The 21514-nt window shown below is 37.8% G+C and overlaps 1 pseudogene; it reads right to left on the bottom strand.

Annotated features, from left to right (window-relative positions):
• Positions 1-20514: 20514 nt before the first annotated feature.
• Positions 20515-20669, bottom strand: LOC101398671 (large ribosomal subunit protein eL39-like; annotated as a pseudogene).
• Positions 20670-21514: the final 845 nt, after the last annotated feature.

Here is a 21514-nt window from a genome sequence, read left to right as displayed (position 1 = left end):
GGTTTATTTCTGGGCTCTCTATTCTATTCCATTGATCTATATGTCTGTTTTATGCCAATATCATACTGTTTTGATTACTATAGCTTTGTAATATTGTTTGAAATCAGGAAATGTGATGCCTCCAGCTTTGTTCTTCTTTCTCAAGACTGCTTTGGCCATTCAGAGTCTTTTGTGATTCCATAAAAATTTTAGGATTGTGTGTTCTATTTCTATGAAAAATATCATTGGAATTTTGATAGGGATTGCATTGAACCTGTAGATTGCTTTGGGTAGTATGAACATTTTAACAGTATTAATTCTTCTAATCTATGAGCACGGAATATCTTTCCATTCCTTTGTGTCTTCTTCAATTTCTTTCATCAATGCTTCATAGTTTTCAATGTACAGGTCTTTTACCTCCGTGGTTAAATTGATTCCCAGGTATTTTATTCTTTTTGATGCCATTATAAATGAGATTGTTTTCTTAATTTCTCTTTCTGATAGTTTGTTATTAATATATAGAAATGCAACTGATATTTGTATATTGATTTTGTATCCTGTAACTTTACTGTTATTTGTTTATTAGTTCTAACAGTTTTTTTGTAAAGTCTTTAGAATTTTCTGTATATAATATCATGTCAGCTGCCAACAGAGACAGTTTTACTTCTTCCTGTCCAATTTGGATGACTTTTATTTCTTTTTCTTGCCTAATTGCTCTGGCTAGGACTTTCAATACTAAGTTGAATAAAAGTGGTAAGAGTGGGCATATTTGATTTGTTCCTGTTCTTAGAGAAATAACTTTCAGCTTTCACCATTGAGTATGAAATTAGCTGTGGGCTTGTCATATGTGCTTTTACTATGTTAAGGTAGTTTCCCTCTATATCTTCTCTGTTGAGAGTTTTTATCATAAACGGATATTGTAAGATTACTTTTTCTAAACCCTTTGTTAGAACACATGACCTGATAACAATACTTTGTTCCATTTAGGGGTGCCTATAGATAGACTAGAAAAGGCAGTGAGTATGCCAACATGTTAGAGTTTTGTGATATTCCAATTTTTAATGGAATAATAAAATAGAATATTTGAATTAAAGCCTATCCTGGAAATTCTAGAGTAAATGATTGTCTTGGCGTGAGATCTATTCACTAACAATGATTCAACATAATTGAATAATTTTATGTCAATGAACTTAGATCCTAAGTAAAAACTTGGAGGTAAATATTCATATTACTGGAACCCAGTGAACAGTATATAAAAACACTAGTTGCAGAAAATAAAGGCCTTAATGTTATTCATATCATATTCCCTTCAAGTTAGCCCTACTTTTATTCATTTACCAAGCCTGTTCTGATTGTTCTTTTGGTGTATATACAATTTAGACTATAACTTGGAATTAACAACCTCTGCATTGCTTTATTTCAGACAGCAGGAGCATTACAAGTTCAAATGCAAAATTATTACATATTCTGAATGAAATGTATCTGTTTAGAAATTCAATTTCCATGATATTAACTACAACTATATTCTGTGTTACAGTTTGTTTCCCTCTGGCATCCAGAGTCATCAAGTTCTTTCTACATGTAATTTCAGGTCAACAAAGGTTGCTTAATTAGCAACTAGTTGAACTAGTAGACTTGCAAAGCAATTTCATTTTGATACTTTTAACAACCATAACAATATTTCATACAAGGTTGGCTCACGGAAATGATAACTGATAGCATCTGGCTCAATTTTCCACCCAATGCAATAATTTATTGGCAATTAATCGTTCAGCTTCCCCTTACCTTCAGTGATGGGGACCTCACTACCTGATGAAGTTGTACATCTTACGGTTTGACAGCTCCATATTTTAGACAATTCTACAGTATTTAAATATTCACAGTTCACCATAATTTTTGGCATTTAAATGTCATGGGAAATATAAAATAATTAATAGTATTAAAATAACAATAATTTATATTAATTTAATTCCCTTTACATGTAGGGTGAATTTTATAAGAGAGAACATAGTCTGTGTAAATCAAGATTAACCTGTGTGTCTGATATAGAAGAACAAGGCACCAATAACTGCCCCCAAGTATAAAAACCAACAGACACCGCCCTCTTCTACCATGTTTGAAGGGTCCATGCTTAAATCTCAATACTTCCAGCCTCTAACTCCCTATGTCCTTGCCCCTAAGCCCTCGACTGTTGTTTGCTGGTATTGTTCATAATAGCTGAATTGCCTCACCCAAAACCTTGTCCCCAGTTTGGTAGCATGACCTCTTTTGGATTGCTCTTATTTGAGGATTCATATTAACCATTCTTAACACTATAATGTATCCCAGTTTTGATTGACACAACTCCTGGTTCTGCGCGAGAGACTCAAGGCCTTTTACCTTGTAGGTAGCCTATTAATGACTTTATAAACAGAGAAAAACTTTAAAGAAATATTCAGCAAGGATGTTGAGGGCAACCAAGGAGAAGGATTGAAAGGGTAAATTAGCTGACCAGCTGCATGAACCATGGCTAAAGATGAGTGATGCTAGAGCTCAATCTCATTGTTTTCAATTAAACTTGCCACTTTTCTCCTTGAGTGAGCCAACACTGGATTGGAATTATGTAGAAGAAAAAAGTGGCATATATGGAAGATGATGTGTGCTTCTCATGCTAATTAGATGCCCTTAATATTTCTTAGCTGGAACTTCAGTCTCAGAAATAAAGATCAAGCACACAGCACATTCCAACAAGTCCCACTGAGGCATGGGTGGCCCTGGGGCAGGTGGGTGTCTCAGGAGATCATTATCTGGCTGGAAGAACTTTATGAAGAATGTCTGCGGCAGAGATCTAAGGAGCTCACAAAATTCAAAGCAAAGTATTTGGATCTCTATTCGAAAAATTTTGACAAATGCTGCAAGGTGCAGAGGCAAGAATTACAAAGGTCTCATTTTTCAGCTTCCCCTGCTCCCCTACAGAGCTTCCATTGATTTCAAAGACTCGCCAGGCTTGGATCAGCTCTGTGGGGCATGGACCCAGGCGAGGAATGGACCAAAGAAAGGAAGAAAGAAAGGCTGAACAGGGGAAAGGAAAGTTCTGTGAATGAATTTTAGTACAAAAGAGTGCCCCTTTCTTTTGACCCACATCAGCGCTAATACACCTGATACAAACATCCACGATATATTTATAAAATATGTTTAAAATAGAAACCTTATCATATATAAGATCTAGATACCCAAGATTATGTATCATATACAGAACAAATAAAATACATGTTCTTTTTCTCAGAAAAATTTAACCTGAAGGAAACTTGGATAGGAGCAGAAAGAATATTAGAGAATGCCACCATAAATCCTAGTGTTTTTCTTAGCAATTAATCACTGATTACTGTTTTTCATCAACGAGACCATAGTGAGAGATATCACATTATTCAAATTGATTTAGGGCCTGAGTAATGAAAGCTCAGAGAGTGAGAGAGTTTCTGGAAGTCATATGGAGACTTTAGAGAGTACATATATCTCTATTTCTTCTGTAAATCTCAAATTTTATTTTTTTATATTTAGGTCTTTGATCCACGTGGTATTTATTTCTCTGTGTGCTGTGGCGTAGAAACCTATTGAAAAATTTTTATACAGGCAATCGTTTATCCCAAATCATTTATTAAATGACTTTCTTTTCCCAGTAATGCACAATAGCACCTCTCTCGTATTAAGTTCCCATATATGCTTGGGTCTATTGCTGGGCTCTCCACTGAGTGTCATTTGTCTATTTTCTACTTCTATGCTAATACCAAACTATCTTCATTGCTATAGCTTTAAAATAAATGTTGATATGTAGGAGTAACTCCTCCCACACACTCACCTTTCTCTTTTTCAAAATTGGCTGGTATTTGTTTTGTCAAGTAAATTTAGGATCAGATGATCAAATTCCACTAAAACGCTATAGGGATTTTACCTTAAATTACATTTAAGTTATAGAATAATTTGGAGTGAATTTACGTTACACACCATGTAGTTTTCCTGTCTATTTATATATACTCAGAGGAGAATTTCCATAGATTCCAAGCAGCACATCTATTTCTGCATCTATGTCTGCATCAGTACACTCTATATGTTGCTGTCGATGAACCATCCATATGCCTATCTGAAGCCAATCCAGCCCATTTTGCACTCTCTTCTCAAGCACCTCTCTCCAGGAATTCTATTCTTTTCTCTTACATCTCTACCAGATTATTCCCATCAGTATACAAATATGATGCCATTTCTGCCATCTTAACAAAAAATAACTTCTCTTGCTGTTATTTGTCCCTCCGGCTACCACTCCCGTTCTCTATTTCTCCATGCCACAAAATTATTCAAAAGCACTGTTTTAACTCCAATTCCTCTCCTTCTAATCTCCCTTAAACTCAGGATTTCTCAACACTCCACTAAAACTGCTCTTGTCAATATGACTGATGACCTCCACTTTGCTTAATCCAATTGAAGTTCTATTTTTCTAGAAAATGGTCAAATTCACCTAAGTTTCAAATGTACTAGCATTTAATTATTTTTTATATAATCTTATAATCTTCAATGTCTCCAACATCTGTAAAGAGTGATTTTGTCTTTTATCTCCACCTTTCCCTTCTGTGTTTTTTTTTTTCCCCTTTCTTTTCAAAGCATAATATTTTTCTTTGTTGACCTTCTTTTATCAGTTTCTACCCTTGCCTTCAATTTTTTTTGTTTTACTTTCTTTGGACTCATTTTGCTATTTTTTTTCCTACCTTCTTGAGATTGGGACTTAGATTGGTCATTTTTAATCTTTCTTTTTTCTAATGAAAATATTTATGTTTCTAAATGCTTTCTACGTGGCATTTTATTACTGCTAATTTCAAAATATTTTCTAATTTCCAGGATGGTTTTTTCTATGACTCATGAGTTACTTGCAAGTATATCTCTCAATTTCCTAATGTAAGATTTTTCTGTTATCCTTTAGATCTCTACCTAGTTGCATTGAAGTCAGAAAATATGCTCTGTCTTATTTAATTCCTTTGAAATTTGTTGAGACTTGCTTTATAACCCAGCATATGATCAGATTCCATACACCTTTTATGTATATTTGAAAGGAATGTGTATTCTGCAGTTTTAGGGTACAGAACCCCAGTAACTCACTAGATCAAGTTTGATAATTACGATGTTCAAATTTTCTGTGCTCTTGCTTATTTTTTGTCTACTTGTTCTATCAGTTACTAAGAGAGTTGTATTAAAATCTTCAATTGTGACTGTGAATTTCTCTTTTTATCCTGTAGTCCTGTTTATTTTTGTTTCATGTTTTTAGAGTCTATGTATTAGATACCTACATTTTAAAATTATAGTTTTCTGGTAAAATGGCCTTTTTTCATTATGAACTAATCCTTTTATGCCTAATAATGTGTACACCTACAACAAAGTTCTTTTGGAAAGAATTAATCTAACGTGTCTTTCTCCATACTTCTAATTCAACATTTCTGTATATTTTAGATACGTCTCTGGTAAAAAGCATGTACTCAGATTTTATTTATCGTTGTTTTGTTTTCTAGCCTGAAGAATCTTTGATTTTCTTTAATTACAGCATTCAATCAATTTCCACTTAATAGAATTAATGATATATTTGGATTTATTTGTGCTTCTTTTTCTCCCACCTATTCAATATTTTCTTTCTTTTTTCCTTTTTTGCCTTCCTTTAAATTTGCCTACTCGCTAAAATTTATGTGTAACCCCAAAATTAGTACTCATGGTGCTTTCATGGCCATTCACAGACATGCGCAGAATGGCAAAAAATTTGAGTCACCCAACCTGCACGTTCCCAGCTGAAGTCTAACGAGATGACCCTCTGCCTTCTCATTTCAGCTCTCACGTTGTACTCAAGTGTCCTTTTCACAGTATATTCAGTACTATATTTTTTTGCATTTTGAGCTTTTTTTGGTTATTTCATTGTTTCAAATGGCCCCCAAGCATAGTGTTGAAGTGCTGTTTAGTGTTCCTAAGTGCAAGAAGGCTGTTCTGTGACTTATAGAAAATATGTGTGTTAGATAAGCTTCAAAGGCATGAGTTATAATACTGCTGGCTGTGAGTTCAATATTAATGAATCAACAATATATGTATCAAATGTGATGTCTTTAAACATAAAACACACAAAATAAGCTGCTGTATTGAATAGTTGACAAAAATGCTGTGACCTGAGGCTCGCAGGAACCTCACCCTGTCTTTCCCTTAGGAGCAATGGCTCAGTATTTACTAATTTGTGTTCAAGGTGGCTTTATAGAAGACAACATCATAAATAAGAATTGACTATACTTGCAATATATATGCTTTATAAAGGACTCATATACAGAATATATAAAGGACTCTTATAAAACAATAAGAAAATGCAAGGCAACCCAATATAAACATGGGCAAAAGACTGAACAGGTACTTCATAGAAAGGGATACCCAAATGGTCAATATCCTTATGGAATTGTAGAAATGGATATGTATTTCTTATCTCTTCTCTGTCCCTCAGTTTCATGGAGAAAAATAATAATCTACAATTTGACTAGTATAAAGTTATTTTTAAATAAAGTGATTTTTAGTTTGGTGGGCCTCTAATGCAAAAATATTGTCTTGCCATTATAGCAGTCTCCTCTATAAATAACGGAGGAATTATGTGTAATAAAGTCTCAACTTATATGACAGAAAGAGTAAATATATGGCTGTAATTATCCAAAGTCAATCAGATATAACTTGTGCCTATATCTTATTTACAGAGCTTAAAAAAAAATGTTTGAAAGTAATGTTTGCTGGGATTGATGTAATAACTAAATTTGTCCGGTTTTAATTCACGGTCTTAGTATTTTCTGAGAAAACAATGGAAATGATAAAATTAAATTCTTGTGCAAAACAAAAAAAAAATTAAAAATTTTAAGATTATCAAATTCTACCCAGATAATTTTGTCAGGATCTCTTTGGATCTGCTGTTTGCTTTGTCACTGCTGAGTCTTTGCTCCTGCATTTCTCTGTATGCCTCTGTCTACTGCAATACTAACCATAATTCACTGCCCAGCTAAAAATGTTGCCACTCCATTGAAGTCTTTTCTGGTTTTCCTCTAGGAGTAATTCCCTCTGCTTCTGAGCTCCCATTGTACTTTTCAGACATTTAACCCTTTCCATTCTGCTCTGCAATGGTAGTTATTTATGTGTATGTTCCCTCTTCCAGACTAGATTACAAATCCCACCCAGGTTAGAGACAATGCTTGCTATCTATTTGAATGCCCATAGTACTGATCTCACCCAGTGATTAAAACTTGAGAAGCATTCAATAAATATGTAATAACTTAAAGAAAATGTACTCTATAAAATAAATTTTAGTCATCATTTTCTAGGGAATGAAAAATAACCCAAAGAAAGTAGGGAATAAGTAGGACAAAAACAAACAACAATTCCCAACAACAAAAGGAAATAAGCACAGTGGACAAAGCAGTTAAGGACCATGGGTGATCAGGTAAAGGAAGTTGCTTTTCATTGTCCCTTTTCCCTCTATATCCAGCTCTTCCCCTCTCTCCTAGGTTTCTGGTTTTCCTTGTTTGGCTTCCACCTTTCAACTCCGCCTCTGACTACTGAGTTGACTACTGAGTCCCACCTCTCACCACCCACCTGGTTTAGGCTGATGGCAGATTTAGGGCTAAACCAGACTGTGGCCACGGCCAGACCTCTGGATATCTATGCTTTCATCATTTGCCACCAAGCCATTAAGCTTAGTGCAATATTAGCTCCATGAGTATCCAACCAGTGCACAATGAGACAAAGACATTTCCTAGCTACCTTCAAGGAGGCAGCCTTTTTTTATTTTGATAGCCAATTGACTGAAAAACAGTTCTAGATACGTTATTACCGCCTGACGGAACGATCTAATTTGGAAAAGTCAATTGATTGTTCACCAGTAAGAACAGTCTTTCTGAAATACAGTTGAGCATTCAGAGCAATTTGGATCAATTTTCTATGTTTATCCCAACAGATTAATACTTTTATTTTCAGCACATATAAATACATTATTGGAAGTTTTAAGTTTTGAACTGGATAGGACACTGGTCTACTGGAAAGAGAAAAAAATAAATAACAAAGCACCTGGTAGAATGCCTGAGGCAAAGGATGATTAATGTTAGTGGATGATGATGTTTAAAGCGATATTTTCTTTCCCTTCAGTCTTGAGAGAATACACCATCCTAACGCTCTGGAGACAGCTGTTTTTCTCATGGTGACAGCTGGAGCGATGGTAGTCTGTGGGCAGCATCAGATCACTTCGTGGCCCCCCCGTGTTTCCCAGGAGAGACTAGTTAGAGTCTCCCGCTGCAAAGGACACATCAAAGGAAATGACACAACAGACAGGGCAAAAAATTTAATGGAGCCATCCAAATTGTTTTAAGCCCCACCTCAGAAAGACTTCAGCCTTACCTAAACTATGTCAGACGCTGATAAAGTACATATCTGATTAAAGATTCATCATCATTAGCACCGTAGTTACTACCATCATCGAAGACCTGGAATGAATAGCTGCAGGGCCAGGTGGCTGGCTGAGGGGACACACAGAGGATGACACACACACCCAGCCTTCTTCCTGGAGCTCTAGACCTTCTCTGATTGCCTACTGGAAAGTTGCCTCAGATTGTCCCACCAGTAGAAACATGCAAAAGGTTAACTTACAAGGTCCACAATAAGCTTCTTATTTTCCTTTCCAGAAAGCTTCTCTACTTCCTATTTCATTCCTTTCCTTGTTAGTGGCACTGAGACTGAGTTAGCGTGAGAGACCCCACGTCTAAAACTCCCCCGTCTTGAACAGTGTGCTTTGGAGAAATGCTTGAAACTGCATGTAGGCAAGCTAATCAGTAACCAGTGAGTAACCAGTAGAGAGAATGACTTGTTAGCAGAAGATTTAAGTCCTCTACGCAAACTGTTCCTTCTCTCTCTGATAAGAAAATCACTAATGTTTTCTTAGATTCCTCAGGAATGTCACATTCGGCAGATCTGAAACTTTTGTCCACAGAGAGGCGCCCAATGGTTTGTGGTCATTCAACATCTGACACTCTTGATCCCCCTCTCTACCCCGTTTGCCTTATATAAGTCATTTCCAAATCAGCTCCCCTTGAAGATGGTTTCAAAAAAACCACCTTGAAGATAGTTTTTTTTAAGGACAATAGTCCACATCTTCCAATTAGCTAGCTCATCACTTAAATAAAGTTTTCTTTCTCCACTGCTTTGTTTCTTAACAGATTGGCTTTTGTCTTGCAGTGAGCAGATCAAGCCCTTGCTTGGTATCAGCACCAGCATTCACCAAGGTAACCAAGGTAGAAACTTGGGAATGATTCTAGATGCTTCCCCATCCCCACCCCTCTCATTCACCAAGTTCTTCAGGCTATGTCACCTAAATAGTTCTTCTTTATGCCCAATTGCTGCTTTCTTAATCATTTCTTATTTAATTTATTGTAAATATAAACTGTCTTAAACCATTCAGACTGCTATAACAAAAACACCATAGACTGAGTGGCTTAAATAAAAAACATTTATTTCTCACAATTCTGGAGGCTGGGAAGTCCAAGATCAAGATGCCAGCAGATTCTGTGTCTGATAAGGACCCACTTCCTGCTTCATAGACATCTTCTTGCTGTGTCTTCACATGACAGAAGGGGCAAGTGAACTCTCTGGTGTCTCTTTTATCAAGTCATTAATCCCATTCATGAGGGCTCCACCCTCATGATCTAATCACCTCCCAAAGACCCCACCTCCTCATACCATCACATTGGGGGTTAGCATTTAACATATGAATTTTAAGGGGACACAAACATTCATTCCGCAACATACACCTTCATCCTCATCCTCCTCCAATCCATTCTCCACGCTTTACCAAAAAATAATAATTTCTGTTGCTAACCTGTACAAACCATTACACAACTTCCTTTGACCTTAGGATAAAATCCAAACTATTTAGCATAATGTACAAAACCCTTAATCATCTGCCTTATTAGCATCATCTCCTGCTGATCACTATTTTAAATTTTATGCTCTATTGGTGCTGAACTACTTTCATTTCCCCAACTGCGTCAAATATTACACGTTCCAAGCCTTTGTACATGCTTCCCTTTGCATGATACACAATTTTCCTTCCTTTTGCTTCCCCCACCCCTGCCTAAGGAACTTCAACGCATCCCTGAGCCCATCACAGGTGTCACATCTCTAAGGATGATTTCCTGACAGCTCTACCTTCAGCCTTGTACCTTCCTGCCTGCTACCTGCTCCTTTGCCCATACTTCTGTTGTTGCACTTACCCCACTATACTTGGTTCGTGAGCCAGCCTCCTCATCTATGTATTAAACTGTTTACTACAAGCCAGGGACCATGCCTTGGATATTTATCACCAGCGCCTCGCACAGTCCCTGACACGTAATAGGTATAGAATAAATATTTTAAGCTGAATGGGATTGAATTGAGCTGAATTACAATCTGGTTGCTAAGAGAGTACATACAAATAAAAAGATTCAAATGCAAAGTGCCAAACGAGGGCTTATAGCTGCTCAAAAGAGAGAGCAATTATTCTGGGCTAGGGAGAGTTGGATGAGGCAGAGCATTCAGTGGTATCAGTGACGTATTTTATGGGCTTTATGTTCATTTCAGTCTTCACGAAGATACAGTAAATGTGGAAGTGGCTGATAGAAATGTACCAGGATAGTATCAGCAGGCCCCTCTTCTGGTGCATGACGTGTTCCTTAAAGCACTGGGAAAGTCAAACAACAGAGATGTCTGTGTATGCTTCTAGAGGGGAGGGAGGGGTAAGTCTATTCCCACAGAGGTGGAAAACTAGAAATTTTCTTCAAGTTATTTTTTCTTCTGTTGTGATAACCACTGCTCCATCCCCACCATGGAACATAATTTTACTCGAATAAACAGAATAATTAATATCCCAGTCTTAAGTACTCACCTTTAAATTACTTTGCCAAAATCCAGAGTTAATCTAAAGAAAATAAGTGGGTACCTCATCTTACATTGTTTGATCATGAGAGTCTACTGAAGTAACTTCTGTCAGACCCAAGAGTCAGCCTCTAAGACAGATGGCCTCTTCTGTCCATAGAGCATTACGACACCTTTAAGGCAGTTTTGGAAAACTTTTTGCCATTTTGTCTCTTTCTCCAGCCTTCAAGTTTTCCGTAATGCTGAGTTCCAATTTCAGAGCATCCTGTTGCAAAAGAAAGGCGGAATTTTAAGTGGCCAAAGAAGAACAGAATATTTACATTTCTGATTTATTTTATTTGTTTTTAACCAGAGAACTAAATACTGGATGGCTTCATGCAAATTTCAACACCAGTCAACCTATAATGATGGCTCATTCAGGCACTACATCTCTTTAAATCTGGGCAACACTTCAGCTAAGTGAAAATGTCACAAAATGTCAAGCAGGCCAGGAGGCTGCTCCCAGCTATCCTGTGAAACTGGGGGTTCTGAACACCAGGCACAGGTCCACTGCCCTTCTTACACCTGACAGCTTCTAATCTTTATACTTACCCCCAAGGAGCTTACCAGTTCCTGATTATGAGTGGAGAAAAAGGTCTTTCTAGGTCATAATTACTCAGTAGTTGAATGGGGCCCAAATGGCCAAACCTCCTCATCCTCTTGAATAAACAAATGTGTGGCTGCCTGAGTGAAGGTCTCCAACTGCTTTATTCCCCAAACGCAGGGCTGTGCTCCACTGTGGCCGGGGGAGAAGGTAGGAGGATGTGAACATTTTGTGAGGAGAGGAATTTGCCTCTGACTATAAGCAAATGTCATAGAACACAAATGCTTGTGATTAAGCCAGCTCCAGACCCTTGTCCTTATGGGTTTAGGTTAGGGGCCCTCACCTTTCAAGAGAGGAGAATACAAACTGGACTACATCCCCACTTTATCCCCCTGTACTCCACAGGGCCAAGACTCAGCCTGGTAAAAAAAAAACCCACTGCCATCTTGACTGAAGCTCAGACTTTCCTCCCAGAAACAGCTTCTCTCATGCAGAGCTCCATTAGAAAGCCTGAAATGTTCCCTAATAACTAAATTCTGCAAAAGAAAGGGGTAGGAGAGCCAGTACCTATTGTGTGAAGTGGGGAGTTGTATGAAAGTTGAATGTATCACAGTCACAAGCTCTGCGTAGACAGTTTTGTGAAGGACATTTCATCCTATCTGAAAAACCACATTGTGTCATTCCAAAAAGTTACCCACGTAATCTGGGCATGGAGAGCCCTTTCCTTTTCTGCTAGGTAATTTCTGCTAGGACTGAGTCTTCTCTTTACTGCTGCCAGCACCTGCAGTGACCCTGCCTAGTGATTTTTTATTCACTGGGAGCAGTGGCAGTGGATTTTCATTTCTGTCCCGGCCGTGCAAGATGACAGAGATAGGAAATGGTCACCATTCTTTACCCAAATAAGTCCTGCTGTTCCAATCTTGCTCAGACTAAACACAAAACAAACTCAATGGAAGGACATAGAGTTTTCTAGTCAATAATCAAGTAGATCTCGAAAGAGTAATATAGGGTAGGGTATACATAGTTTATATAATATTAATGCATATATATATCATTTTATGTACATATATAGTCATCTTACAGGGTGCTATAACAAAGTACCATAGACTGAGTAGCTTATAAATAGCAAAACTTTATTTCTCATAGTTCTAGAGGCTGGAGTCTGGGTACCAGTATGGTTGGGTTCTGGTGGAGGCCCTGTTCCAGGTTGCAGACTGCCATTTTCTTGCTGTATCCTCACTTGGTAGAAATAGCAAGGGAGCCCTACGGGGCCTCTTTATAAGGGCACTAATTCCATTTATGAGGGCTCCACGCTCATGATCTAATCACTTCCCCAAAGCCTCAGCTCCTATACCATCATATTGGAGGTTAGGATTTCAACATGTGAATTTTGGAGGGACACAATCATTCCGTAACAATATTTACTTACATTTTTTTAGCTAAAGGAGCTGTATTTAAATTATTTATTTCCTTGTACCAAGCATCAGAAGGGGATCATACAGAGATGTGCTTTCTAAGAAAGATGTTTCCTTCTTAGAGCCAAAGAAGTGTGTTCATAAATGCTCCACCTCTCCACCAAGATCCTTTACCCCTCTACCCCTTAGGCCTCCATTTTACAGAGTTCAGAGTTCTCCTTTGTGATTTCCAAATCCAGGTCAAGTTTCACTGCAGCAAGGCTGGTGCTGAGTAACTCCTTCGTTGACCTAGGAAGCAAGGCCAGTGATAATATTTCCCCAGAGACAGCACAGCCTGGTCTCACCCGAAACAAGTGTATCCCTCCTGTGAGCATCACTGCAGCTTCTCCAAAACCAAAGATACAATTACATTGTTCCAAGGAACATTGATTCTCTTCTGGGCCTGCCTTCCCTTGAAAGAACCATCACATAACTGCCAATGGCTTTTTCCTTGACATCAGGATCAGAAGTATGAGCTCTGATTAGATTATTTTTATTCCATATATGGCTCACCTACATTCCCACCATATCCCCAATTGAAGATGAGTGTCTAGATTATTCTACCACATTAATTTGGTACAAAAATATATTTTTAAAAGTTTCTATTTGTATGTCTAAAGAATATATGCAGGGAGTGACTATATTTGAGATTGCATGCGTGAGTCATGTAATGAGTACCATTTTCATCTTGTTAAAAGCCATGTAGGACTGGGGATTTTAGCTAAGACTCCTACTCAGTGTGGAATGTTGGATTTCTATAGTCACGGACATATTCACTAGCTAATTTAGAAGAGCTCAAAATAGAAAGTCTCTGTAAGGTGAGGTGTATCCAGTTCCCAAGGGGAGTGGTGGTCCAGTAGATCAGGAAATCAGGGATATTACTGACATTTAATCAGAGAACTTAACTCTTAAGTGACTAGAGTGAGAAGAAGAGTGTACTCTAACAGGAAGGAATGTGTTAGAACTATTTCTCTTGGAGGAATAAATGCGTAATAAGAAAGGGTTATTTACTTAGTCATCAGGACACAACTACTACCTTGGGAAGCAAGTGGTGTTTTTCCAAAGTTCTCTATGAACACTTTCGCTTTAAAGTATCACTTTGAGGAACTGAGGAAATGCGTTTTGTTTTCTCCAAGTTAAAAAGAAGTAGGCCTCCAAGATTGAACGTTATGAATTGCAAATGTAATACAGAACTCACAGTTGTGAAAGTTGACCTTAGTATCATAGGGAGTAACCTTATTTTACTACAGAATTTGGACAATATCTAGCCTCTCTCAGAAATATTCAATGAAATTCTACAGCTGTTCTACTGCCAGATGGCCTAACTTCACCTTTTATTTCCAGTTATTTATTATTAGGATATTTTATAAGTTACTTTTATTAAAGAACAAATAGGGACTGGCCCGGTGGTGTGGTGGTGAAGTCCACGCACTCTGCTTCACTGGCCTGGGGTTCGTGGGTTCAGATCCCAGGTGCAGACCTACACACTGCTTACCAAGCCGTGCTCTGGCAGGTGTCCCACATATAAAGTAGAGGAAGATGGGCATGCATGTTAGCCCAGGGCAGATCTTCCTCAGCAAAAAGAGGAGGATTGGCAATGGATGTTAGCTCAGGGCTAATCTTCTTCACCAAAAAAAGAACAAATAAATACACAAGTAAATGGAAAGTTAGATCAGAGCTTTTTAACTGCTGCCCTAACTCTTCATTTATTCATTGACTTTACAGATGTTCACTGAAAGTCTTTGACGTTCAAGGTCTATATCAGAGTGATGGGAGTGGGGTGAAGGGTGCAAGAGGAAGCAAAAGGGAGTAAGACACTAGTCCTGTTTGCAAGGCTCTTGCAACATAGTAGAAGAATTGGAGTAGAACACAAAGAGTTAAAATACAAGGCAGAACATCATATACACCATGAGAAAGGCGCACACAAATGCTATGGGGCTTAGAGAATGAGTCGTTCATGTCCAGTCAGTGAAATTAAAGAATGGAGGACATCATATTTGAATTAGATCTCAAAAAGTTACCTGGGAGATGTTGGAAAATGTAGGTCATACAATGGTGTGAAAAAAAGATATTAAAGGAAGAAAGTTTAGGGTAACTCCACAGACCCTCAGAGAGTCCACACACCAGTCCCATGAAATTCTGTATGTAATTTTTCTGTGGGGAAGGTCCCCAGCTTTCATCAAAATCTCATAAAGGGTCTATGTCCTAAAAATGTTTAGGAACCCACTGGTGTAGATCATGGTCTGGGAATAGCAAGAAGTTTGAGTTAATATGCAACATGCATTTTACCTTATGAGCAGTAAGCCAAAAAGGAAACAGTTTTACCCTTCACAAATTGAGGAAATGGGACTCTGAGAGAGGATGAGTCTTGATCATAATCACTGGGCTTGTTACTGGAAAAAGGTAAGGCTAATTTTTAAAAAGCCTTCTTAAAAATAAGTGAAGAATGGACTTTATTTACTAGGCAATCAGGAGTCACTAAATTGTTTTTGGAAAGGAGCATATATAGATATATCTGGCAGAACTGTTAGTGGAGAGGGCAGAATATAGACTCAAGAAGGTCAACTGGAAATTTATTGCAATGGCTCAAATCAGAACTAACGGTCTAAATCAGAGTGATGGTAGAGGGAATGAAAAGGAGGTAATAGACTCAAAAAGCTTAAAGAAGGTGAAATCCACAGAATTCAGAATGGAGTAGATATGAACGGCAAAGGAGAGGTAGACTTCTAAGACTCATAGATTTCATCCTTGTAAACTGGGAGATACTGCTGAACTATATAACACACAGGGAGAGCCAGTTTCAGGAAGGAGGTGACATTTGGTTTTGGATAAGAATGATCTGATTAACAAAATAAATTATTCCAACTTCCTAACAAAATTTATGGCTCTACCATTTTCAAAAGAGAATTGGCATCAGCCCAATGACAATTTTATGGTCAAAGCTGACATCCATTTATTGGCCTGATATTGACTTCGTAGTGGGGTATTCCACACCATGTGAAAGTAATAAAAATACAATTAATTGAGTGTATCTTGTGGCCATTACATAGAATAGTATAGGTAGGAAAAAATTAGAATAATTTTTATCTTGCCCATAGGTTTATGAATATTTATTACCATAGCTGCATCCACCCATATAACTTATAAAAATCATGCTACTGCCTCAATTTAACAAGTATTTAATGAGCTCTTATGATGTACTAGTGACTGTTATAAGTACTTTTAAAGGGGGAGGGGGCTACAAAAAAAGTAAGACATAGTCCTGAACCTTAAGTATGGGTAGTTTAGTTAGAATTGTCAGAAATAAATACAATCCCTGATTTCCCATTGACGCCACACTGTTTATCTAAACCTAAAATACAAGAAGCCTTGTAAAATATGCATATCTTTTTGCTCTTCCCTTTAAAATAGTTTTGCTCTGTTAGAATTTGAAGTTGGTAAGGATCAGCTAAAAAGTCAAAAACAAATTTTGTCACTATAGGATGTGGAGAAACATGGAAGCTTGTTCCTTGAGCTTTGCAGTTGTTCTCCATGGAGTGGATGGTAGCCTTTGGCTGCCAGAGTAAAAAGCCAAGTTTCAGCTTTATAGGTATATATTCTGAGTTCCAACAGTAATCTAATATGGACTCTCTAGCATCTGATAATTCTTAGGTCTATGTCTGTACAAACACATAAGACTTGACAAGTTCGCTTCACCTTAAACCCTCTAATTTCTGTTCTATATGAAAGCCATACTTCAATATTCTTGAATTTCTACCTTAGGTTGTCTCTCGCTCTCTCTGTTCCCTCAAACTTTTTCACGTTCCTATCCTGTTGGCTATGAAAGTTTTACTTTTCTTTCAGTTAGATGTTCTTTAAGGTCAGAACGAAACTAAATGATTCAAAATGAAAAGATAAAACCAGGATGAGTGCCAGTTACTGAGAATTCTCCTCCCACCCTACCTTTTGTCCTTCTTCAAGTCTTTGGTTTCCCTGAAGAGATTCCAGCCTTTGTTTGAAACCTGAGAGCTGTGGACCAGCAGCTGGTATATGTCATAATTACTTTGGAGTTGGACTATCCTGAGAGCATTGAGAAATAATGAGATTTGCCTTAAAAATTATTACTAGCACTTCTTAAAGATTTAGACCAAGGGTTGCCTGTCCTTATTCTAAAATGTTAAATATGTTAACGGTGTGGCCTGCAATAAGAGTAGAATACTCTTCCTGCAAGTGTGAATGGTACAGAAATAGATTGCCAGAAGTTAGAACATTTCAACTGTGAATATATGTGGTACCATTATCAGCAAATGGAGTTGGTTGGGGAGCAGGAATGACCACTCCCTGATGGTTGAACTGAGAATAGGGGGGACTAAATGAGCTTCACATGTAAATCGTACCTGACATTGTATAGATCAACCCCTTCATTTCAACACTGCATCTTAATGAGTTTTTTCCAGTAGAGCTATAGATATATAACTATAGCTTAAGGCTTTCCTTCATAAGAGCAGTATGGCCTAATGGGAAGCAGCTTTGCCCATCTGAAGGCAGTGGAACATAATTACTAAAGATTAGTGCTCTGGGTTGTTTGAACTTGAATCAAACTTGACTTGTCACTTACTGGTTGTGTGACCTTAAGCATTACTTAACCTGTTAAAGCCAAGTTGTCCTCATGTATAAAATGAGAGTAATGATCAGTCTTGCTTTATAAAATGTTTGTGATTAACTAAATGAGATAATACATTTTCATTGCTCAGCAGTGTGCCTGGCTCTTAGCAAGCACTCAATAATATTATTATTATACATCCTAAATTTCTGATAGGGTGTTCAGCCATCTCTTCTGAAATGTGTCCCCTAGTGACTCAGCTCAATAACCCCCCAACACATTGACGAATCTTCCTTCTCCAAGAATCTGCTTCTGTGTATTGATCCCACCGTCCTTTTGCACTCCACTCATACCTACCTGAGTCCTGTTACCATGACCGTGTAACATGTAATTTGCGATTGGCTCGCCCTCTTTCTCTATATCCAAGAGTTGCTTATGTATATCTCAGAGCAACGTCTCCTTCTGTCTCTTGTCCAACCTCACCTTCTCTAGAAGAACCAATATGTATTCATGCTTTCCCTGCCAATAGGAATGATTTTATTCTATGTCACCTTCCTTCTTTATTAAGTTGACACCAACTAAGGAAATGCAATTAGACTTTGAGAAGTGTAATTAGAAAAGGAAATCTTCTACAAAGACAGTGGATTAGAACATATTTAATTTTTTAATTTAAGGGCACAATTTGCTATTTAGAATTACAGGAGGAAAAAAATCCCATTTTAATGCTTCCTACTTTAAAAAAAGGATTTGCTTAAATCAATTTCTAGGTCCCTAAAGGTGGATCATTATCTAGAAAGTTGGATCATGGAAATAACTGATAGTAATAATATCTGTTAATGTATTTACAGATATGGTTTCCACCCTAAGAAGTGTATATAGTAGGAGAAATCATGTCTATGTACATATTACATAAGGTAGAAAATTGGTTAAGATGTTTAGATAAAGTGCTTCTTCTTCCTCTCCTTCTCTGAGGAGAAAAAATAAATTTCCCAATACAGAATCAGGGCAGCTTCTTCAAGAGAGGAAGAACTGAGTCTTGAAGGATTTGGATATGTTGTTGTGGCTTAGATATTTGTTGAATAGATTGCACAAGTGTAGTATATACAGTCAGTGAGTTTATCTGTAGTTAACTGTTAATCTCTCTTTCATTCTGTCATGCAAAATCTATTTTATTTTCATCTCTCTACCCCAAATATTCCTAAATCAACTGATGATGACCTGAATTTTTTGTTGTCTTCTTTGGTCTATAACAAACATCAGTAATCTTTTTCCCTAAAGAGCCAGATAGAAAATATTTGAGTCTTTGCAGGCCATACGGTCTCTATTGCAACTACTCGACTCTGCTGTTGTAGCATGAAAGTTGCCATAGACAACATGTAAATTATGTGCATGGCTGTGTTCAAATAAAACATTATTTACAAAAACAGGCGGCAAGGCAGATTTGGCCTACAGGTGGGCAGCAGTTTGCCAATCCCTGGTCTATAGCATAGGCTTACCGATGTGTCAGTTCAAAGAAAATATTTCTGTTATCTTATATTCATAGGAGTGGGACCATAATAAGTATAGCATGAGCATTCCTATCAGACCAAATACACAGCTGTCAAGAACAGTAAAGGGTCTGAGATTTTACTCTACTTGTAAGTGAATAAGTTAGCATGACACAGTTTCAAGGATCCTGGCATGAGACACAAGATTCCTGGGTCAGAAACAAAGGAAAATTTATTACTCACAGTTACAGCAGAGTCAGAGTCAGCATTTCTTGTGCCAGTTCCCCATGTCCTAACTCCTCCTCCAGGGCAACACAAAAAGAGCCAGGTAAGTACTGTACATATAGTGCATTGTATTATAGGGAAAAAACCCTGAGTTTAAGCACACAAATCTTCTATGGGTGATAAGCCTGCTTGATGTTTGCCCCAGTGAGAGACATTAACTTTATTATACTAAACAGTAAATATACCTGCCTTTTGCTCTGAAGAGAGACACCATCTCTATTTTCCAAGTCTGTTCACCATGCAAACATCCTTGAATAGATTATCCAGAACAAAAGCAGATAGCGCCTCTATCTGTAAGATATGCAGAAATGCCAGAGACTCACAAGGAATTGTCTACCAACCCCAGCCTCACAAACTATCCCATGTTCTTGTAGATCTTGAATGCTTTGATAGAAATACACGGTTAAACCAAACACATTTAAATGTCCACAGAATTTACCAAAACAAGCATGAAAAAATCTAGGAAATGGGCAGAAGCATTCTGTACCTTTTTAATTCAAGACCCCAGCTAATCAAGAACAAAGATGGACATCACCTCTCCTTCAATCCCATCTCTGGAACCATATCCTTCAAATAAGATTATATTAAAATCGAACTATTGCAATGCCACTTATTTATACTATGATTTTTCAGATTTTTGTACGTGTATATACTTGTTTGTATATGTGTGCAAATGTATGGAAAAGTGTCTTTGTCTACTTATCAAAGGTTACAGGGGAAAGAGGAAAAAAATTGATATTGAACTGAAAATAAGTTGAGATGCTTCAAATTTTCAAAAAACTGACCAGACTTCAAATGGTTTTATGAGATTCACCATCTCAGATTTTTTTTTTAATTTAAATTAGAGTCTCTAAGAATTCAAACGATCTACAATCACATTTATAAGGTAAGAGATGACCTATGCTATACCCAGTCTGCAATACTGGGAAACAGAGGTAGATGTACATAGAACTATTTGACCAAGGCTGATAGGCAAAACTGGAACAAAGTCCTAATTTTAAATCTTTTTTTTTCCCCAAACAAAAGATCTCACATATTTATTACTGAACCAACCTACTAGCAAAGAGGCATAAAAACAAAGAAAAAAATCATTATTTTCCCAATAAACCATGTCCAACTGTCCAGAAAGTGGAGACATTTTCAGTTTGATATGGTAACATGTTAGTGACTTTGATACATCATAAATACGTGAGCTGTCATATGTGGGATTCCTTATAGACCCACCTTGGTTCTTCTCCAACATCTCCTTTGGAGTTGTACTTTATTGTATCACCAATTTTCATTCAAATCCATGGTGAAATGGGACAATTCTGCTTTTGTTTCTTGGCCAGGAATTGCTTGATCCTGAAAGTCTTGTGAGAAGACATGGGGGCCAACCACACATGCCATGATGGCAGAGAAAGGCAGAGAGAGTCAATCATTTTTTAACAGGCAACTGAAAATTTTTTTTTCCTCGTTTTGCTTAAAGAAGATTGTCTCTGAGCTAACATCTGTGCCAATCTTCCTCTAATTTGTATGTGGGACACCACCACAGCATGGCTTGATGAGCGGTGTGTATGTCCGTGTCTGGGATCTGAACCCACAAACCAGGGGCTCCCAAAGCAGAGTGTGTGAACTTAATCACTACGCCACTGGGCTGGCCACCACCAACTATAAATTTTTGAAACACAATGCCCAAGACATTTTATTGAAGAAAAAATGTGTTATTTTTGCTCTTGTAGTCACTTTTCAGGCCTTCATATATTGCTGTAACAGTAGACTATGTTCTGTGGTGGAAGCGGGATGTAGGACCACAATCAGTCCTTGCAAAGGGGCTATGCAACATCAGGATACATGTACCATGTGCCTGTATAAGCAGAATAAATAAACATGAGAGCAGCCTGGTCCATGGCCAGCAGAAAGCTAATGGCTAGGAGCTGAGAGGAAGCTGCCCTGTGCTACTCAGCTCCCTTCCAACAACACATTTGTGCCTACTTTGAAGAATTCACTGGGCTGGCCCAGTGGCTTAGCGGTTAAGTGCGTGCGCTCCGCTACTGGCGGCCCGGGGTTCAGATCCCGGGCATGCATCGAGGCACCGCTTCTCCAGCCATGCTGAGGCCGCGTCCCACATACAGCAACTAGAAAGATGTGCAACTATGACATACAACTATCTACTGGGGCTTTGGGGCAAAAAAAGGAAGAGGATTGGCAGTAGATGTTAGCTCAGAGCCAG

The sequence above is a fragment of the Ceratotherium simum genome, chromosome 32 (genome assembly GCF_057802395.1).
Source record: "Ceratotherium simum simum isolate JZ-2026a chromosome 32, ASM5780239v1, whole genome shotgun sequence".
In the NCBI taxonomy this organism is placed as follows: Eukaryota; Metazoa; Chordata; class Mammalia; order Perissodactyla; family Rhinocerotidae; genus Ceratotherium; species Ceratotherium simum.
This window is presented reverse-complemented; position numbering and strand designations above follow the sequence as displayed.